The 19,176-nt window shown below is 39.7% G+C and overlaps 1 protein-coding gene across 10 annotated transcripts in view; it reads right to left on the bottom strand.

Annotated features, from left to right (window-relative positions):
* FHIT (fragile histidine triad diadenosine triphosphatase) overlaps window positions 1-19,176 on the bottom strand; it is a 1,501,152-nt gene that overhangs the window by 1,096,102 nt on the left and 385,874 nt on the right. The window contains exon 1 of one of the 10 annotated variants that reach the window (XM_068557825.1): window positions 14,822-14,872. The exons of the other annotated variants lie outside the window; for them this stretch is intronic. The gene's annotated coding sequence lies outside the window, so the exon portion shown is untranslated. Of the gene's footprint in view, window positions 1-14,821; window positions 14,873-19,176 lie in introns of those variants that run through there. 10 annotated transcript variants of the gene reach the window in all.

Below are 19,176 nucleotides of genomic sequence, written 5' to 3'. Positions count from 1 at the left end.
AAAAATAATCAGGGAGACTGGCGTTTTTTTGTAGAAAACATATGGCCTATCAGAAGTGACAGCCTGAATTTCTGCCCATATTATGACATGACTTTACTGAGGGCATCATCTCATACATGCAATATACAATATTGTGTCTAACAGATTTGTGTAAAATGCCTAAAACTACGAAAACACAATTCCATAAGTTAGGATTGTCTTATCATGCAGCACTATCCTTGACAATAAAAGAACAAATGAAAAGTCCACTACCTTCATTGCAACAGTGTGTTACTGATTTTGACTTTAGATGTTACTGATCTTTACTTTACCCTCCTATGTCTTGGGTCACTATTTTATCTAGAGAACCTGAAACCCATTTATTCATCCATGCCTACCATATGGATGGAACCTTAGACTTTCTTAATGACCCAATAGATTTTTGGATGCTTAACTCTCCTTTTTTTTAAGTTGTCTTGTTTAGAATAAATGAAAGTTAAGATTGTGGCAGTAAAGGACAAGCTGTCAATCTATTAAATAAATTCCTGTTGAAAAGTAAGTGCATGCATTGTGTATTAACATAATGTATTAGAACAATTAGAACACATCCTTGTTGTCTTTTAATTAGATTATTCCTTGTTCTGGTAATTACACCAGACAAGGGAGAATAATAGTTTTAGGATTCTAAGATGTAGACTACGAGGAAAGAGAATGATCAATAATGCTAATTTACTGGAACACTTAAATTCCCAGAAAGAGATCTTTTATCATGAGCAATCCTTTGTATAATCAGCATTATTTCTCAATGTCTATCCTCATCTTTCCCACAGTTGAAAAGTAAAGAGGCTGGATAAATAACAGACATTTATTCCACTACTGGAAATCTGGTCAGGTTGGGCCACCTCTGGCCACTAGTGGCTCAGACATTGCTTCACTATCTCACAAAATGCCAACAAATAACCACAGATGAAAGATTTAAGATTCCATGCAGAGCAGCACAGCCAGGAGTCTGAATATCTAACAGGGAGAAGACAAGATTTTTAAGTTCTGATCCAGGTGAAGAATCATAAACTTTCTCAATTTAAAAACAAATTCAAATAGATGAAAATTTCTTATAAATGAGAAGACTACTGAATATTAAAAAAAAACAAAACTGGTGATATTTCTATACATGAAGAAAATATCTGCAGAAATTAATGGGGACACCATATGACAGGGTAGACAGCTGGCTTTCAGGCGTGGGTGGAGGCCTTTAGATGTTAGTTGAATTTTTCCCTCTCTTTTTGTGTTTTAGAGATTGTAAGGAATTGAAAGACTCCAAGGCCTCTTCCATGCCCTATGCAACCATCACCAAGCTGCTAGGAAATCCTACAGAGCAGCTCCCAGGACTTCCAGGATCCAGAATCTTTAAAAATGTCATGAGTTGGCATATCCTGTCCTCAAGATAACAGTTGAGTGGAATGATGCTGAAATACAGTGTTGACACCAGTGAATCTGGAGTTCTCTGTAATAATGGGTAACACAAATGTCTGACCAGTAGCCCGGATTACAGGAATCTCAACCCCACTGTTGACCGAGTCTGCCTTAGTCATTGCAAAGTTGTAATGAGACCATGTCTAGACAGTATTGATCTCCCACCAGAAAAAAAATAATTCAGAGTGTGACTTCTTTTCAAGCTTAGTCCAAATGACACCCAAATCAGGATCATTCATTCACACATTGCCAACACATTCCCTAACCAAGATATTTTATCAAATAGGCAGCCAAGAACACATATAGGCTTCTTTTCAAAGTATATATGAAATTTCTGATATTCAAATAGCAAGTAAGAAAGTTACTTAAGCCTTTGGATTAATCTCCAAAATTTACAAGCAGCTCATGCAGCTCAATATCAAAAAAACAAACAACCCAATCCAAAAATGGGCAGAAGACCTAAATAGACATTTCTCCAAAGAAGATCTACAGATTGCCAACAAACACGTGAAAGGATGCTCAACATCACTAATTATTAGAGAAATGCAAATCAAAACTACAATGAGGTATCACCTCACAGCAGTCAGAATGGCCATCATCAAAAAATCTACAAACAATAAATGCTGGAGAGGGTGTGGAGAAAAGGGAACCCTCTTGCACTGTTGGTGGGAATGTAAATTGATACAGCCACTATGGAGAACAGTATGGAGGTTCCTTAAAAAACTAAAAATAGAACTACCATATGACCCAGCAACCCCACTACTGGGCATATACCCTGAGAAAACCATAATTCAAAAAGAGTCACGTACCACAATGTTCATTGCAGCACTATTTACAATAGCCAGGACATGGAAGTAACCTACATGTCCATCGACAGAAGAATGGATAAAGAAGATGTGGCACATATACACAATGGAATATTACTCAGCCATAAAAAGAAACGAAATTGAGTTATTTGTAGTGAGGTGGATAGAACTAGAGTGTGTCATACAGAGTGAAGTAAGTCAGAAAGAGAAAAACAAATACCGTATGCTAACACATATATATGGAATCTAAAAAAAGATGGTTCTGATGAACCTAGGGGCAGGACAGAAATAAAAGGCACAAACGTAGAGAATGGACTTGAGGACACAGGGAGGGGGAAGGGTAAGCTGGGCCGAAGTGAGAGTAACATTGAGATATATACACTACCAAATGTAAAACAGATAGCTAGTGGGAAGCAGCCGCATAGCACAGGGAGATCAGCTCGGTGGTTTGTGACCACGTAGAGGGGTGGGATAGGGAGGGTGAGAGGGAGACACAAGAGGGAGGAGATATGAAGATATATGTTTATGTACAGCTGATTCACTTTGTTATAAAGCAGAAACTAACACACCACTGTAAAGCATGTTATAAAGCAGAAACTAACACACCATTGTAAAGCAATTATACTCCAATAAAGATGTTAAGAAAAAAACAAGTTACTTAAGCCTTTTAAAAAATGAAAGTTCACATAAACTGAAATAAAAACTCAAATTAATATAGGCAAAATATCTAAAGGAGAAATCATTAGCTTAAGCCATTTGAAAGATTTGCCACAGAGTCTGGTAGTTTTGGAGCAGAGAAGAATCCCTATAACCCTGCTTGCTATGCATTCTAGCTGGGAAGACATAGTTTTCCATAGAAACACCTCTTTAAATTGTCAGGGATGTTACTAAAAATTTAGGATTCCCCACTACTCTGATCTCCAGACTGGTCAGATCTATGAAGCAAAATATTACCCTAAAGCAGTGGTCCCCAACCTTTTTAGCACCAGGGACCGGTTTCATGGAAGACAGTTTTTCCACGGACCAGGGCCGGAGGCGGGGGGTGGATGGTTTCAGGATGATTCAAGCGCATTACATTTATTGTGCACTCTATTTCTATTATTATTATTACGTTGCAATATATAAAGAAATAATTATACAACTCACCCTAATGCAGAATCAGTGGGAGCCCTGAGCTTGTTCTCCTTCAACTAGATGGTCCCATCTGGGGTGATGGGAGACAGTGACACCGACGTGTGTTGCTTATGTCCAGTCTACTCCGTAATCTAATTTTGGTTGCTGTCACTGCAGAAAACCCTGCTTCAGAAAGATAGGATGTTGGAAATGGAAGCAGGCTTTTCAGTGCTTTTGTGGCAATCTCAGGATATTCCGCCTTGACTTTAATCCAGAATGTATGGAGATTTGAAGTTGTCTCAAACATACTTTTAAGGCCACCGTCATTTGCGGTCTCAAGCAGCTGATCCTCTTCTAGCACGGACAAAGTCGATGCACCTGGCTTATTCACAGATGGGTCGCGGATCCATGCCTTCCCAGTTCGGGGGTCTTTTGTGGTTGGGAAGTAATGCTCAAACTCTTTTGAAAGCTCAGATAGCTGATCAAGCACCAGCTGGGAGAAAGAAGGCCCTAGCTCAGTCTCTTTCAATATCTCTATTAATGTTTGAAACATGTCAAAAATCCCAGTGTTCACTCATTACCCCCATAATTCCAGTTTGGCCTTGAATGCAGCCACTTTATCTGCCCACTTGAACACAGTTGTCATTCTCCCCTGAAGTGACAGATTGAGTTCTCTGAGCAGGTTGAATATGTCACACAAGTAAGCAAGTTTTCTGACCCATTCTGTGTCACTGAAATGTGCTGCCAGTGGTGACTGTTTTTCTAAAAGAAATCTCTGGAGTGGCTCTCATAACTCAAAAACTCTGGCCAGTGATCTACCTTGAGAAAGCCATCTCACTTCTGTGTATAAGAGAAGACGTGTGTGCTCTGCATCCATCTCCTCACAGAGCTGCACGAACAGACGTGAGTTAAGGGCACGTACTTTAATGTGGTTGATAATTTTAACCACATCCTGCAAAACGTTGTTAAGTTCAGGTGACAGTTTTCAGCTAGCCTCACGTAGACTCACATTCAGAAGCGACATCTCTGACCCGAGTAGTGAACAGAAAGCCATCCAATCATGGCAGCCACTCCGTCCGTGCATATACCGACACAAAGTGACCAATTCAGTTTTCCTGATATGTAATCATTCAAAGACTTCAACAGTTCTGCAGCTGTGATGTTGACTGGCAACAAAAGTGCACATAACATATCCTCATGCACATCCTCCTGAAAAATATATCGCACAAAAACAAGCATTGTTGCCTTGTTGTCAACACTGGTAGACTTGTCAACCTGGATTGCATACCACGGTGACTCATTAATCCTCTCTAACAATTGTGCTTCATTATCCTCTGCTATTTCATCAATTCATCTAGTTATGGTGCTAGCCAAAAGAGGAACACGTGCCACCTTTTGAACTGCAGCCTCTCCTTAAAGTTCACGACTAATGTCCTTAGCAGCAGGCAGGATCAACTCTTCGCCAATAGTAAAGGGCTTCTTAGCTTTAGCAATGCAGTTAGCCACTAAGAATGACACTCTCATTGCAGACACATTTGATGAAGCGGTGGCCTTCAATAATTCTCTTCTTCGTGTTCATGTTTTTCTTTTGAAAAACTCCAAAGGCTTGTCTCTTAATGCAGGGTGCTTGGTCTCCATATGGCAAAGCAGTTTTGAAGGTTTCATGGCTTCGTTGGATAGCCGGTCGCCACATATTATACAAAGCGGGTTTGGAGAATGTGAATCACCTGTTGCAAATGAACTTATAATTTAAGTAGGACTCTTGGTATATTCTTTTAAATGCAGCTTTCTTTTTGTTGGCAGTCTTAGAGTCTTCTGCTGTCTCGTCATTGGGGCTTTCCCCCTTTTCAAAGAAGCTCTCCAGCGACGTTTGTTTTTTACTCATTTTGGCTAGGGTTAGCTTGTGGGCTTACCGAAACTGTGACTGAGACAAGTGCACAGTGTGGCAAAGAGGTGCAGATGGGAAGTGGTAAATAAAATAATGGGAGGGACACATGGGCTAAAATAAGTGTCAGATTCTGACTTAAAGCCTGCCACCAGATGTAGCTGTACAATTGAAGTACATCAACTCACTTGCCACTCTAAAGCCTGCCACCAGATGCAGCTTGTCACTTGCCACTCACTGATAGGGTTTTTTTAAATTAATTAATTTATTAATTATTATTATTATTAATTTTTGGCTGTGTTGGGTCTTCGTTTCTGTGCGAGGGCTGTCTCTAGTTGTGGCAAGCGGGGGCCACTCTTCATTGCGGTGCGCGGGCCTCTCACTATCGCGGCCTCTTTTGTTGCGGAGCACAGGCTCCAGATGCGCAGGCTCAGTAGTTGTGGCTCACGGGCCCAGCTGTTCCGCGGCATGTGGGATCTTCCCAGACCAGGGCTCGAACCCGTGTCCCCTGCACTGGCAGGCAGACTCTCAACCACTGCGCCACCAGGGAAGCCCACTGATAGGGTTTTGATGTGAGTCTGCAAGCAACTGATTTATTGTGGTCTCTGCAGTCAAACCTCTCTGCTAATGATAATCTGTATTTGCAGCCGCTCTCCAGCACTAGCATCACTGCCTCAGCTCCACCTCAGATCATCAGGCCTTAGATTCTCATAAGGAGCGCGCAACCTAGATCCCTCACATGCGCAGTTCACAGTAGGGTTCGCACTCCTAAGAGAATCTAATGCCGAAGTTGATCTGACGGGAGGCGGGGCTCAGGCGGTAATGCAAGGGATGGTGAGCGGCTGTAAACACAGAGGAAGCTTTGCTCGCTCACCCGCAGCTCACCTCCTGCTGTGTGGCCCAATTCCTAACAGGCCACAGACGGGTACCATGGCCCAGGGTTTGGGGATCCCTGCCCTAGAGGCACCAAAGATTTGCATTTGAGTGCCCTGTGCTCAGGCATTCCAAAGCCAGGCTGAGCATCAGATCTGCCCCCAGAAAGTCCGGAAGGAAGGGAATATGGTTTAAAATACCTGTAGGAATGGAATTAAAAATCTCCCCAGGCAATACAGTGGTAAGCTAAGATTGGAAGCTTTAAGCTGAAAGACGGAAGCAGAAAGAATCCCCTCCGACTTGGGGCCTGAAATGAAGCTATGACTCTGAGGTATTCAAGTGGTTCCAGAGGATGGCAAGTCTTACAAGGTAGATTTTTTGTCTCACTGAAGGAAAATGAAACAACCTCCTCATTATGTTGGAGGTATTAAGGTATAAATCTATCCGATAGAAGAATGTTAAAGAAGAACACAATCCAGAGAGAGCCTCCCACCACTATAAATAGTTCCTCACAAATGCCACCTAGAGTCAAAATTATCATTTCTATGTTCCGAACCTAAATAGCCTTGCAAGTCTTGGAAATACTTTGCCCTCTAAAGCAACCAGAAGAAAGTTCCTTCATTCTATAACTTCTTGTCATGCTGGATTTTGAACCTTTTGAGCATTCACTCCCCAAACTCATATTCACAAGGCTAATATAGTGACACCTGGAAAACTAGAAACCTTATCTATCGATAGCACAGGCTACTTCTCCAAATGGACTTTGTATAATTTCTTGCAAGCTTAGTAAAAATCCTACATTTGTCTGAAATGAAATGAAGGGAAGTCAATCATGAACTTCCTTTTCTCTGTGTTAATTAAAGACACAAGCACACCATGATAAGCAAAAAAGAATGACACAACATGCTCTGCTCACCCAAGGAAGGTTACAGTACAAGGGTTCTGGGTTAGAAAACATCACTGTGGCATACTTCCAGGACATAAGGTTAATTTATAGGCTACCTCAATCCTAACACGCTGGAGTTAAGGCAAGTATGTATGTATATCTTTCTAGTTATCAAGAGGGAGAGGAAGTGGTAAAAAAAAATAAAGCTTGGATATATATTTAAAAGGTGTCCAGCTTATTTCAAAATAGGGCAAGAGCAGTTGTGATTTAATTTTTTTTTTTTTTTGAGTTTTTGGCTGCACCCCGCTGGTATGAGGGATCTTAGTTCCCTGACCAGGGATCGAGCCCGCACCTTCTGCATTGGAAGGCAGAGTCTTAACCACTGTACTAATGGGAAGTCCCAAGAGCAGTTGTGATTTAAGATAACTTTACTGGAGAAACTTAACGCTCTATAAGGAAATATGGATCCTTAGATACGCTACTTAGATATAACACAAAGATATGCTATAGCATATGGTAGAATCTTATTCAACCATTCTGATTTGGCCAAATGTTAAATTAGCCAAATATAATAGGAGAAATTTCTCTCTATTGAGTAGGTGATTGATTCAAAATATTCATGCACTTAGTAGAAGCATAAGTAATAATTTCCAGCAACAAGAAATAAATCATATATATCCTGAAAATAGAATGAAGGTATTTTGTGCAATCTCGGGAAACAGGTTTTTTGTTTTTGTTTTTTTTTTAGGTATTTCACAAAATCATTGACTCCAGGGCAGGAAAAACACTACATACATAAACCAGAGCATTTCTATTCCTATTCCAGAGTTATAAGAGCACAAAGATGAGTCCTATTTCTTAAGACTTCCCCAGAACATGATTCAACACATTGTCTATTTTAAAAAACATTTTCTGCCATTTAATGCCATATGATATTTTTTCCCCAATGACTAAGCAAATATGCCTCACTGTTATATAAATCAATTCTTCCTTTCTTAATGCTGCAAGTAAAGACAGAGAGCTAGTACTTGCCATCCTCCCATATAAAAATCACACTTCAGCTTTTTCTTTTCAAATGTGATTAATCATATCTGTGACTGTCTCCCAAACATAGTTAAAATTTTCCTGAATCCTTCAAAATCTACATTTTCTGGATGAATATGAAGAAAAGAAAGTTTTGTCATTTCTCTTTATTTCTGAATTCAGCTTGGTCTTCATTAGTGCTGCATAGCTGCCTTATTATTCAATGTCCTCTGTGACCCCCTGATCATTTTTCCCTGAGGGTGCATATTTGCTCACTAACTATATTACAATTTTGTGATCTGCTGGATTTTCTCTGGTATTCTACTCTACAGTTGCCCTAAATTAATGAATTCCATTCTTTTTGGCTTCTACTTCTCCTATTTATTAAATTCACTCTGAAAAGGAAGTTTATTTTCAAAGGAATTCACAATTCTTTGAAATTATGGTATTAACAATGAATTTCATAAGCACTGTATTTAATCAAGTTTTTAAATGTACTAAAGACAAATTTTGTTCCAAACCTTATATTCCCCCCAGAAAAGAACTCTATTTTGCTCGGCCTTTTCCTTTACCCACTTTCTAAGAGAAGTTTCTTTTTTCTTTTTTTTATAAGTTTATTTATTTATTTTATTTTTGGCTGCGTTGGGTCTTTGTTGCTGCACGCGGCTTCCTCTAGTTGCAGCGAGCGGGGGCTACTCTTCGTTGCGGTGTGCGGGCTTCTCGTTGCGGTGGCTTCTCTTGTTGCAGAGCACGGGCTCTAGGCGCGCAGGCTTCAGTAATTGTGGCACGTGGGCTCTAGAGCACAGGCTCAGCAGTTGTGGCACGCGGGCTTAGTTGCTACGCAGTATGTGGGATCTTCCTGGACCAGGGCTCAAACCCGTGTCCCCTGCACTGGCAGACGGATTCCTAACCAATGCACCACCAGGGAAGTCCCAGAAATTTCATTTTTTATGATGAATTATGTGAATGGTAACAAAAGCAGAACTGGAAGACTGGGATGAAAATAAGGGGGGGGGGAGTCAAAGACTGCAGCCTTAATAGAAATAGTACAGCTATTTGAGAATAAAGGGGTGAAAGAGAAGGAGGACCTAGCTTCTGAGAGTGCAAAGTGAAAGATCACTGGAAAAAAAAGAAGGATGGAAGGGGGTTTTGAGAAGAGTTGCCATGTGCAATGAATAAAATAATTTTTGAAGTTCCTGGAGAGACATGGGTAAAATTTAGAATTATTTTTCAATTATTTCATTTGCTATGCTGTCTTAAGACTGAACCACATGGGACCCCAGCACCTATTTAGGTTATACAAATATCCTCCAATGCTGACATTAAATCATTTATATCTGGACTTTGGTTTCCTTTAAGTGTCATAAACACATACCAGAAACAAATGTGATCAACCTAGAAATGCTCAAGAGCTCTCCGTCAGCTTTAAATGCAGTTCTGTTAGTTAATTCACAGGTCAATGTCTGGGACAACCCCAAGGACTACTTGAGTAATTAATAAATTTATATGAAAACATATTGAAAACAAAGGTATCTATCTGTTAGTGTCAAATACATAAAAGACACACTTTGAGGCAATGGTTGCTATATAGTAATGCAGTTTTAAGCTACTAGCAATGCATCTAAAATAAAAGTATAAGAAGGATATGAAGGAACAACATTATAAGTTATATGATAAGCCTCTTGCATAAAATTTTTAAGAAAATGATAAACAGTTATGGTTTTACTGCTTTGCTATACAGATCACTCCCCAAAATGTAGACATAACCTCAACTGGAATATGGGGTCTCTGCATGCCTTTTTTAGTTAAGTTATATTATTAAAAATCAATACAGCACAACAGTCTATACAAGCATACCTCCGAGATATTGTGGGTCAGGTGCCAGACCACAGCTATAAAGCTAATATTGCAACAAAACGAGTCACACAAATTTTTTGGTTTCCCAGTGCAAAAAGTTACGTTTACACGATGCTGTAGTATATTAAGTATGCAATAAATAGCAGTATTTCTTTAAAAAACATAATATATATACATTAATTTTAAAATACTTTTTTGCTAAAAAAATGCCAAAACAATATAATAGCAACAGCAAAGATTAGTGATCACAGATCACCATAACAAACATACAAAGTTTGAAATATTGCTAGAATTACCAAAATGTGATAAGAGACACAGAGTGAGCAAATGCTGTTGGGAAAATGGCGCTGATAGACTTGTTTGACACAGAGTTGGCGCAAACCTTCAATTTGTAAACAATTCAATATCTGTGAAGCACAATAAAGCGAAATGCAATAAAACAGGTATACCTGTATTATTCTTAAGAAAGCACATAAAATAAGAGAAGAACCTGGAACTAAATTAAAAGTTTACCACCATTCACACCAATATGTTATATATTTGTAAACTAAACTTGTCACCAATAAAGATGTACCACATAGCAAGTGCATGTGTGAAAGAGAATGTGGATTCAGAAATAAATATACATATATAGTAAATGAAAACTCTAAGGCATTCCCAAGGATCTAAATGGCCTATACTCAAATATAGTAAAGTCATATCATAAGGGAGGGGACTAAGTTTTAACACCAGAGCCTAAGGCTCTGCTTATAGTCAAACTTAACACTGAAAAATCATTTAAATCATCTGTAGGGTGCAAGTTATATTGCTCTGTGTATTCAAACCTGACAATAAATATTTGAGAGCAAACAAGTGAACTAGGCTAAAAAAAGGGAAGTAAGCAAAGAAAAGTCCACCTACAGACATCTGGGTATTCAAACCATCTGTTCTTTAAGGAACTAGCAAATCTTCAGCAATGAATCTTTACCATGTAGGTGATGAAGTATAAACTTGTAAATCTTCCAACAGGGCTTGTTCCACTGTTTTAATATAAAAGTTGTATAACTTTAATACATTAATAGATGCATTTGTCACTGTTAAAAGATTAAACAAGGTGGGACTTCCCTGGTGGCACAGTGGTTAAGAATCCGCCTGCCAATGCAGGGGACACAGGTTCAATCCCTGGTCCGGGAAGATCCCACATGCCACAGAGCAACAAAGCCTGTGCGCCTCAACTACTGAGCCTGCGCTCTAGAGCCCATGAGCCACAACTACTGAGCCCGCGTGCCACAACTACTGAAGCTGCGTGCCCAGAGCCTGTGCTCCACAACAAGAGAAGCCACCACAATGAGAAGCCCGCGCACTGCAACGAAGAGTAGCCCCTGCTCGCCGCAACTAAAGAAACCCCACGTGCAGCAACAAAGACCCAACGCAGCCAAAAATAAATTAATTAATTAATTAATTTTTTAAAAAATGGCTAAAAAAAAAAAGATTAAACAAGGTAATGTATGCAAAACTACTAGACACAGGGACTGACAAAGAGCAGATACTCCATAAAAATGCTGGGTTTTAATCTAAGTCTTATCTCATTCGATGCACAAACACACTGCTCTGTGAAATCTTGTAGAGAAGAACATGGTAGCTGCATTTCTTGCCAAGCCAGTTGGGGCCCCCAGGAACAGCTGTCACTTGCATACTTTAGGCATGGAGGAGACCTTACACTTGCACTGGCTTCTAAGTGAGCACAAGATGAATCCACTGCACACGGGAAGCATTTCTTTATGCCTGGGTCGCATCTCAGTAGATTGGCTCCCTGTGGAATGGGCTTTCCCTTTCCAAAGCTGTAACACAGCACATGAGGCTCAAACCACAGGGCTATCAAACAAGGAGAATTCATTTCTTTTCCAAAAAGGCATTCCTATCAACTCTACCAGGAAAGCACATGAACCCATGAAATCCATTTATTCGTATTTTTAATAATATATCCATCCATGAGTCCCTTTTATCAGCACTTAGTTACAATGGTATGCCACAAATATTTGGAAACTGGAATTATTTTTCCTCCCTTTTTCTTCTCTACCTCTCTTTTTTTCCTTTCTTCCTTCTTTCTTTCCCTGAAATTTCTGCCTATGGTAAAACCACAGCAAGAAGGAAAGTAAAATGGATTTTCCTAGTAGTCGACATTTCTGTGATACACTCATTTTTTTTGGTCCTCATAGGAACTCCCTCCAGGGTGCTCCTTTATGGGAATAAGGTATGCCAAATGAAATAGAGAACTGGAGGCACAATTTTACCCTTGACATATGAAGAGAGAGTATTTTTCTCCTGGATTTATGGGGTAATGAAACTCAGACACTTTTCTTCTTTTCCTTAGTTTGCACTTCCTACTTATTGCTGCACACCATCATCACCATCATCATAAATTTATAAGAGTGCCCATGGCTGTAGCCTCTCGGTAGCTCCCAAATGATCTAATCCAGACATCATTGTCTTCAGCTCCCCTTTGGCATGAGTCTATTTTCCATTCCTCTTCCTTACTGAAATCTGCTCTCGATTATTTTTCATCAGATGTTATAGCTTTCTTTTCTTTCCCTTAAGTTGAATCTCTTTTATTTCTTCCTCTCATTTCCATGCTCTCCTGGGCCCTAAGCACAGTTCCTCTACATATATAGGGGGTTACATCTCCAAATTTAGAAACTCTTGAGAACTTTACTACCAAACTGCCTTTTCCAAGGTAATTTTTAGCAATATTAACTAAAAGGAGAATTTTAGACTTCTTTGAAGCCACAGCTCCACGTTAAGGATCTCAGCTCTAACTTCTATCACCTTGCAAGATGATAACCAGAGTTACAGTACATTCTTTCAACCCAGGCCAAACTCTCTAAAGATGGGCACTCTTCAACCCCCTGATTCCAACTGGGCTTCTTTAGGAAACTGGAGGTCCACAGTTTAGAGTTAGACAGACAGGGGTTCAAATCCAGCCGCCGGCATTTAATTTGGATATAACCTTGAGTGAACATTTAACCCTTCTGAGTTTCAATTTCCTTGACTGAAAAATGAGAACACAAATATCTAACTAATGAGATTGTTGTGAGGATAAAATGAGGTAATCTTTGTAAAATATTGATACACACAATGTCTGACACATGGTAAGCATTCAAACTTGGTAGCTATTATTTTTATTCTTATGAGTTAAAATGTTGAATAGAATGGATTCCTGTTCATAGAAGATCACAAAGCTGATCTTGGAGGAGACACTATTACATTATTTAATAGGTCCCAGTCCCAAATACCAGCCAGTTCAGTGTTTTCACACTTGGGAAGTCACTAAATATTTTTTAATTGAAATTAAAAATTGAGGACAAACAGAGAATTAGGATTTGGAACCAAAAAAACAGATAACCAGTCATAAATCTGGACATATCATTTAGAGTCTCTATTCTCAGAACACATATCTCTTTTTCAAATATATTTACTACAGTTAACCCTGGAGACTGAATATTTTTATCATCAGTTGCAAAACTGTCTCCTGAAAAAGAAAACTGTGTAATTATACCTAGAACAGACTTCACATGTTAACCTTTGATATAAGGGGAGAACAAAAAGTAGACACTCAGCAAGAGGCTGGGAAGGAGAGGGAGAGAGGAAGAGTAGGTGAGAGGGAAAAAGAAAGAGAGAGAGACAATGAGAATGAACGCAAAAGGGTTTGATGAGGATTACTGTTTGGCTTTTAGCCATCCAGTGCAGATAGGATGATCATACCATTTATGATTGCTGTCAATTCTCTCCATGGAAACAGGCTGAACAATTGGACACCCGTTACCTCTCATACAAAGAAAGTAAAATTGTCAATTCCTTACAGGAATTTTGCCTAAATGAAATACATATATTTTAAATTATTATGATTCCAGGAATAAAGCTAAATATCTAAACTCAATGAAATTATCTAACTGGGTCTGATCCAACAGAGTGAGGTTTTTACTCTGGAAGGTGAGTAAAATATTTTAGGGCATAAGAATGAAAAATTCATTGATTTACCCTGATCTGTAAAAAGAGCAGTCTGATCTACTTTTGAATCAAAACAGACCTGCTTTTAAATGCTATTTCTGCCACCTGCTTGTTGGGCAAGTTACTTATCCTTTATGTGTCTGATTTCCTTGTACCTAAAATAACTAGATAAGAAAGCATCTGCAAGCGCTGGGGACTAGGCCTGCCACTCTTTCTCTCTCTCCCTACACCCCCACGTCCCTCAAAGGAGCAAGTCCTAAGCCAACTGGCCAAATTCAAGCATACTGAGTCTTACTAATCAAGGGCAAGGTCGCTACACAACACTTACTCTAAGTTGGTAAAAGTCTGATTCCTCAAGGAAGGGTAACCATTTCCTTCTTTCTGTCCTGCCTTCTTTCCAACTTTAGGCAATAGCATCCATGAGCCAAAGTGATGTCCAGAGCACCAGGTCTTGCCTGCAACACTTTCATTCTTCCCCACTCCCTCCCACTGTCCCCCAGTCAGAATTCTTAAGCATGCTGTTCATTTGAGGGGACTACTTAGGAGAAAGTGGGAGAAAGTCTCACTTAAGACTCCTTCTACATCAGCCTACCTTTATCAGTGCTCTACACTGGAAGGTCTTGGGCACTGGCCCAACTAATAACAAAGTGGCACTTTGTAACCATTTCCATGTTAAGGCCTTTGCATTTGCTCTTCCCTCTCTCTGGAAAGTTCTGCCTCTGTAAATCATGGATCTAAATTTACATCATTCAGGTCTCAGTTCAAATGTTATTTCTTCAGAGAGGCCTTCCCTGACCACCCTATCTAAAGTAGCATCCTCACCACCACCAAGTCACTCTGTTATATTAATCTTCTGTATTGTTAATAGTTCTCGTCACATTTCATTACTTTCTTCGTTTATTTGTTTGCTGCCCTTCCATCCCTCCTTCCCAAACATACCTATTAGAAGGTTGGTCCAAGAGAGCATGGATCCTGTCTGTCTTGTTTATCACTGGTTTATCCAGAGTCGGATGCCTATCAAATGGGTAGGTGCACAGTAAATTACAGCTATCGTTACCCTTTCCTCTCAGGCTTGCTCCTGCCACCTCCTATGCCCAATCAAGTCCAGTGAAATCTTTTGAAAGCTCTCCTCCTCAGCTGACCCAGGATACCAGCGGGTATACTATGGGCTCTCTAAATTTTAGACTAAGTCTCTCTATCTTATAAATTTCTTTCTTCTAATCAGAATTTATATAACCTACTCTTTATTTGAATAGTATCTTATTCCATTTACCTTATTTGTACTTTTTAATAAACCCCAGCACAAAGGGCACAGCTTAGTGAATGTCCCAGAAAGCCTAAAAGACAGTGGCTAATGCCTTTCTTACCCAAAGAAATGGTCCTAAAGAAGTCTTTCTACATCTCTGCCCTCCAGTCCCATAATACATGCACACAGTGGAAAGCCAATATTTGCATTCCAGATGTCTCCAGCAGGGAGTGAGGGGAAATGTTCTTTAAAAGGAGCAAACCTAAAACCATAAGGCTCTTGAAAGTGCTGCCAGTTAACATTTCCTCTTAAGAAAGACACAATCCCAACAGAATCAAAGATAGCTCAGTGGCATCTTAAATCAGGGATAGTTTTTAAGTTGAAGCTTAGAGAGTCTCTTGGGAATCTCTTCAATTCTCCACACACACAAAAATATGGCACAGCTTCTCAGGAGGTACAATAGAGGCTTTCTTCTAGCATTAGAACAGATAGCTAGGGACTTCCCTGGTGGCACAGTCCTCAAGAATCCCCCTGCCAATGCAGGCGACACGGGTTCAAGCCCTGGTCCAGGAAGATCCCACATGCCGTGGAGCATCTAAGCCCGTGAGCCACAACTACTGAGCCCGCGTGCCACGACTACTGAAGCCCACATGCCTAGAGCCGTGCTCTGCAGCAAGGAGAAGCCACCGCAATGAGAAGCCTGCGCACCTCAAAGAAAAGTAGCCCCTGCTCGCCGCAACTAGAGAAAAACCCATGCGCAGCAACGAAGACCTAACGCAGCCAAAAATAAATAAATAAATAAATTTATTTTAAAAAAAATAAAAGAACATATAGCTATTTCTTTGGCTGTAGATCAGATGAAATCATTGGGGTGAGTTTACTGGCCATATATATTTTCTAATGCGTAACAGAATATGTCAATACTGGAATACACTCAGCACTGAGATGCTCACACTAGGAGATTCAGGAGGACAAGACTGACTCCCAGCTCCCATCTCACATTCACTAAGAAGCATATATTCATTGAGGGGAAACGTCTAGCAGAATGATCTATATTACTTAAATTGGTACCTCTTACTCTGTCTTCTTTTTTGCCAATTCTGTATGGTTAAGTTGGCAAAAGTTCAACACACACAAGATGCAACTCCATTCTATTCAAGACCACTCATCTTTGTGTCATGATATCTCTGTGTTAAAGATCAAAAAGTACTAACCCTACAGAACTTTATCACATCACCTGGACCCATTTCATAAACAAAGAATGTAGACAGCACACTCAGGAAAGGTCCCTAAAGAAATATCCTTCCAAGTTTAATTTTTTTTTTTATTATTTATTTATTTTTGGCTGCGTTGGGTCTTCGTTACTGCACGTGGGCTTTCTCTAGTTGCGGCGAGCAGGGGCTACCCTTCATTGTGGTGCGTGGGCTTCTCATTGCGGTGGCTTCTCTTGTTGCGAAGCACAGGCTCTAGGTGCGTGGGCTTCAGTAGTTGTGGCACGCAGGCTCAGTAGTTGTGGCTCGAGGGCTCTAGATTACAGGCTCAGTAGTTGTGGTGTACGGGATTAGTTGCTCTGCAGCATGTGGGATCTTCCCGGACCAGGGATGGAACCTGTGTCCCCTGAATTGGCAGGCAGATTCTTATCCATTGCACCACCAGGGAAGCCCATGTTTAATTTTTAAAACAAATAAGCCGTACTTTTCTATGGCATAGTTAATCTTACAATATTTTATACATATCTTTCTTGGAACTAGGCTTAATATAAATCCTAAAAAAAAAACAAAAAACCACATTTCCATAAGTGTTGTGATAGTTAATTTTATATGTCAACTTGACTGTGTCACAGGATATCCAGCTATGTGGTCAAATGTTATGCTGGGTGTTTCTGTGAGGGTATTTTGGATGAACTTAACATTTAAATTGATAGACTGGGTAAAGCAGATTGCTCTCTCCAATGTGGGTGGGGCTCATCCAATCAATCGAAGGTCTGAATAGAACAAAAGTCTGGCCCTCCCCTAAATAAGAGGGAATTCCTCTTGCTTGACTGACTTCCAGCTGGAACATTGGTTTTTTCCTGCCTTCGGACTCAAACCAAAACATTAGTTCTTCCTGGGTTGTGAGCCTGCTGGCCTTTGTATTGGAGCTACAGTATTAGCTGTAGTGATTTTTAGGCCTTTGGACTCAGATTGGATCTATACCATTGGCTCTGCTGGGTCTCCAGCTTGCTGACTGCAGATCTTGGGACTTGTCAGCCCCCCTAATTGCATGACACAATTCCTCTCTCTCTCTCTCTCTCTTTCTCTGTATATATATATGTGTGTGTGTGTGTGTGTGTGTGTGTGTCTGCATCCCCGATGGTTCTGCTTCTCTGGAGAAATGACTAACACAAGTGTTAGACTCAAACCCAAAGACTAATAACTTTTTTTTTAATCAGTCTGGCACTTAACTGCATGTCTCTTTATAAACTATGTAAAATTTTTTCATGAGTTAACATACGGCACTCCATCACTCACTCTAGAACACTCTAGGTGTTTAAAACTTTTTATATTATTAAAATGTAAAACATCAAGGAAAGATGTAGTAAGACTAAACTGGGACAAGTTTGTTAGTAATGCCAAATATAAGGCAATCTTGAATATAAAGAAATATTCCATTTTCTCAAAGAAAAGTCTAAAAATATTCAAAAGGAAAGATGGCCAACTTGCACATGTTAACTTTTAGGGATATAGAAAAAAACAGTTCAAACATTTACTTATACTTTTTACTTCATTAATTTAATTGGAATTTTAAAAACACATTTTATTCAAGCTCTGGCATGACTATCTTTAGCATACAGCAGCTGCCTTTCCATTCCTCCAACAGTATGTTCTAGAACACATCTGATTCTCTTGGTGTGAGACATGGCACTCCTTGAAGCATGTGTGAAGCTGTCTCTGGAAGTTGTCTCCAAAGGCACCAGTACCCATTTCTATAAGCAACTTCTTCTTTTCAGTAAAAATTCATCCTCCTACAGGTACCATTTTGATGGCCATGATATACCCATCTCTTGTATTGCTTTTTAAAGTGATTTTCAGAAGGTGTGTTTAAAACAATATCCAACATTTGCCATTGTGAAGTCACAGCCCCCAGTATCATGACTAACTCTGTATTCAGTTTCTTTGCTCCTTTTTTACTGATCCCAGCAGATGATCTTCACAAGCACCCAAAAGAAACACTGAGTGAGACCATTCCAGCCCATCATGACTTCCCAAAGCAGCATTTTAAAGAACCCACATAGAAAGCAATGTCGTCTCTTCTAAGGGGTAATAAATTTGGGGGGAAGCAAATTTCACCTTTGTACTTGAGCATATGTGAGGTATTTTAGTGCACCTCTGCTTTTAAGATAAAATGCTAACTGATTTAATGACCATTTTGATACTGTGCTTCATTTCATGAGCAAGTTAGTAAACCTGAACTTCCTGAAAAACAAAGAAGTACCTCTTTTTTTTTTCTTTTCACGTTGTAAACACCGATATAGGCTTATTTTTCCTTTAATCTTCACCTACAATGTATTTATCTGCTCAATGTACAAACAAGCATCTATTCCCCCCCAAATCTGTTAAACATCCTCTCTTCAGTGTCCTCAATAACACAGCAAAGACATCTTTATGTTTACCTATATCTGGGAGGGTTAAAGGGAATTGCTCAAGATTGCTTTTGTGCCAGGGAACTAGGGAGCTAGTCATCTCCTTTGCTTCCACTTCTTCATCTCTGGAAGTTCCTGCTAGGGTCTTCCTCTTAGACTTTACTTTTGTAACTTTATGACTATCATCTCTTACTCCAAATGTGATAAAAAGTCTTCCCCTTCTTTGATAACAGAAGCCAAATTTTGATGGACAGCAAGGTGCCCAGCTTTAGATAATGGATAATGACTGGTCTAAGCCAATCATGGTAATGCCATTTTTCTTTGCTATTGATTTATGTTTATAGTAGATATGTGACCTAGCTCTAACCAATGAGGGGAAGTACACTGGGGTTTCCGTGAAAGATCTTCGCTTTGGATAAAAAGCCA

The sequence above is a fragment of the Eschrichtius robustus genome, chromosome 12 (assembly GCF_028021215.1).
Source record: "Eschrichtius robustus isolate mEscRob2 chromosome 12, mEscRob2.pri, whole genome shotgun sequence".
NCBI lineage: Eukaryota > Metazoa > Chordata > Mammalia > Artiodactyla > Eschrichtiidae > Eschrichtius > Eschrichtius robustus.
Note: the sequence above shows the minus strand (reverse complement) of the source record. Positions and strands in the feature narration are given on the sequence as shown.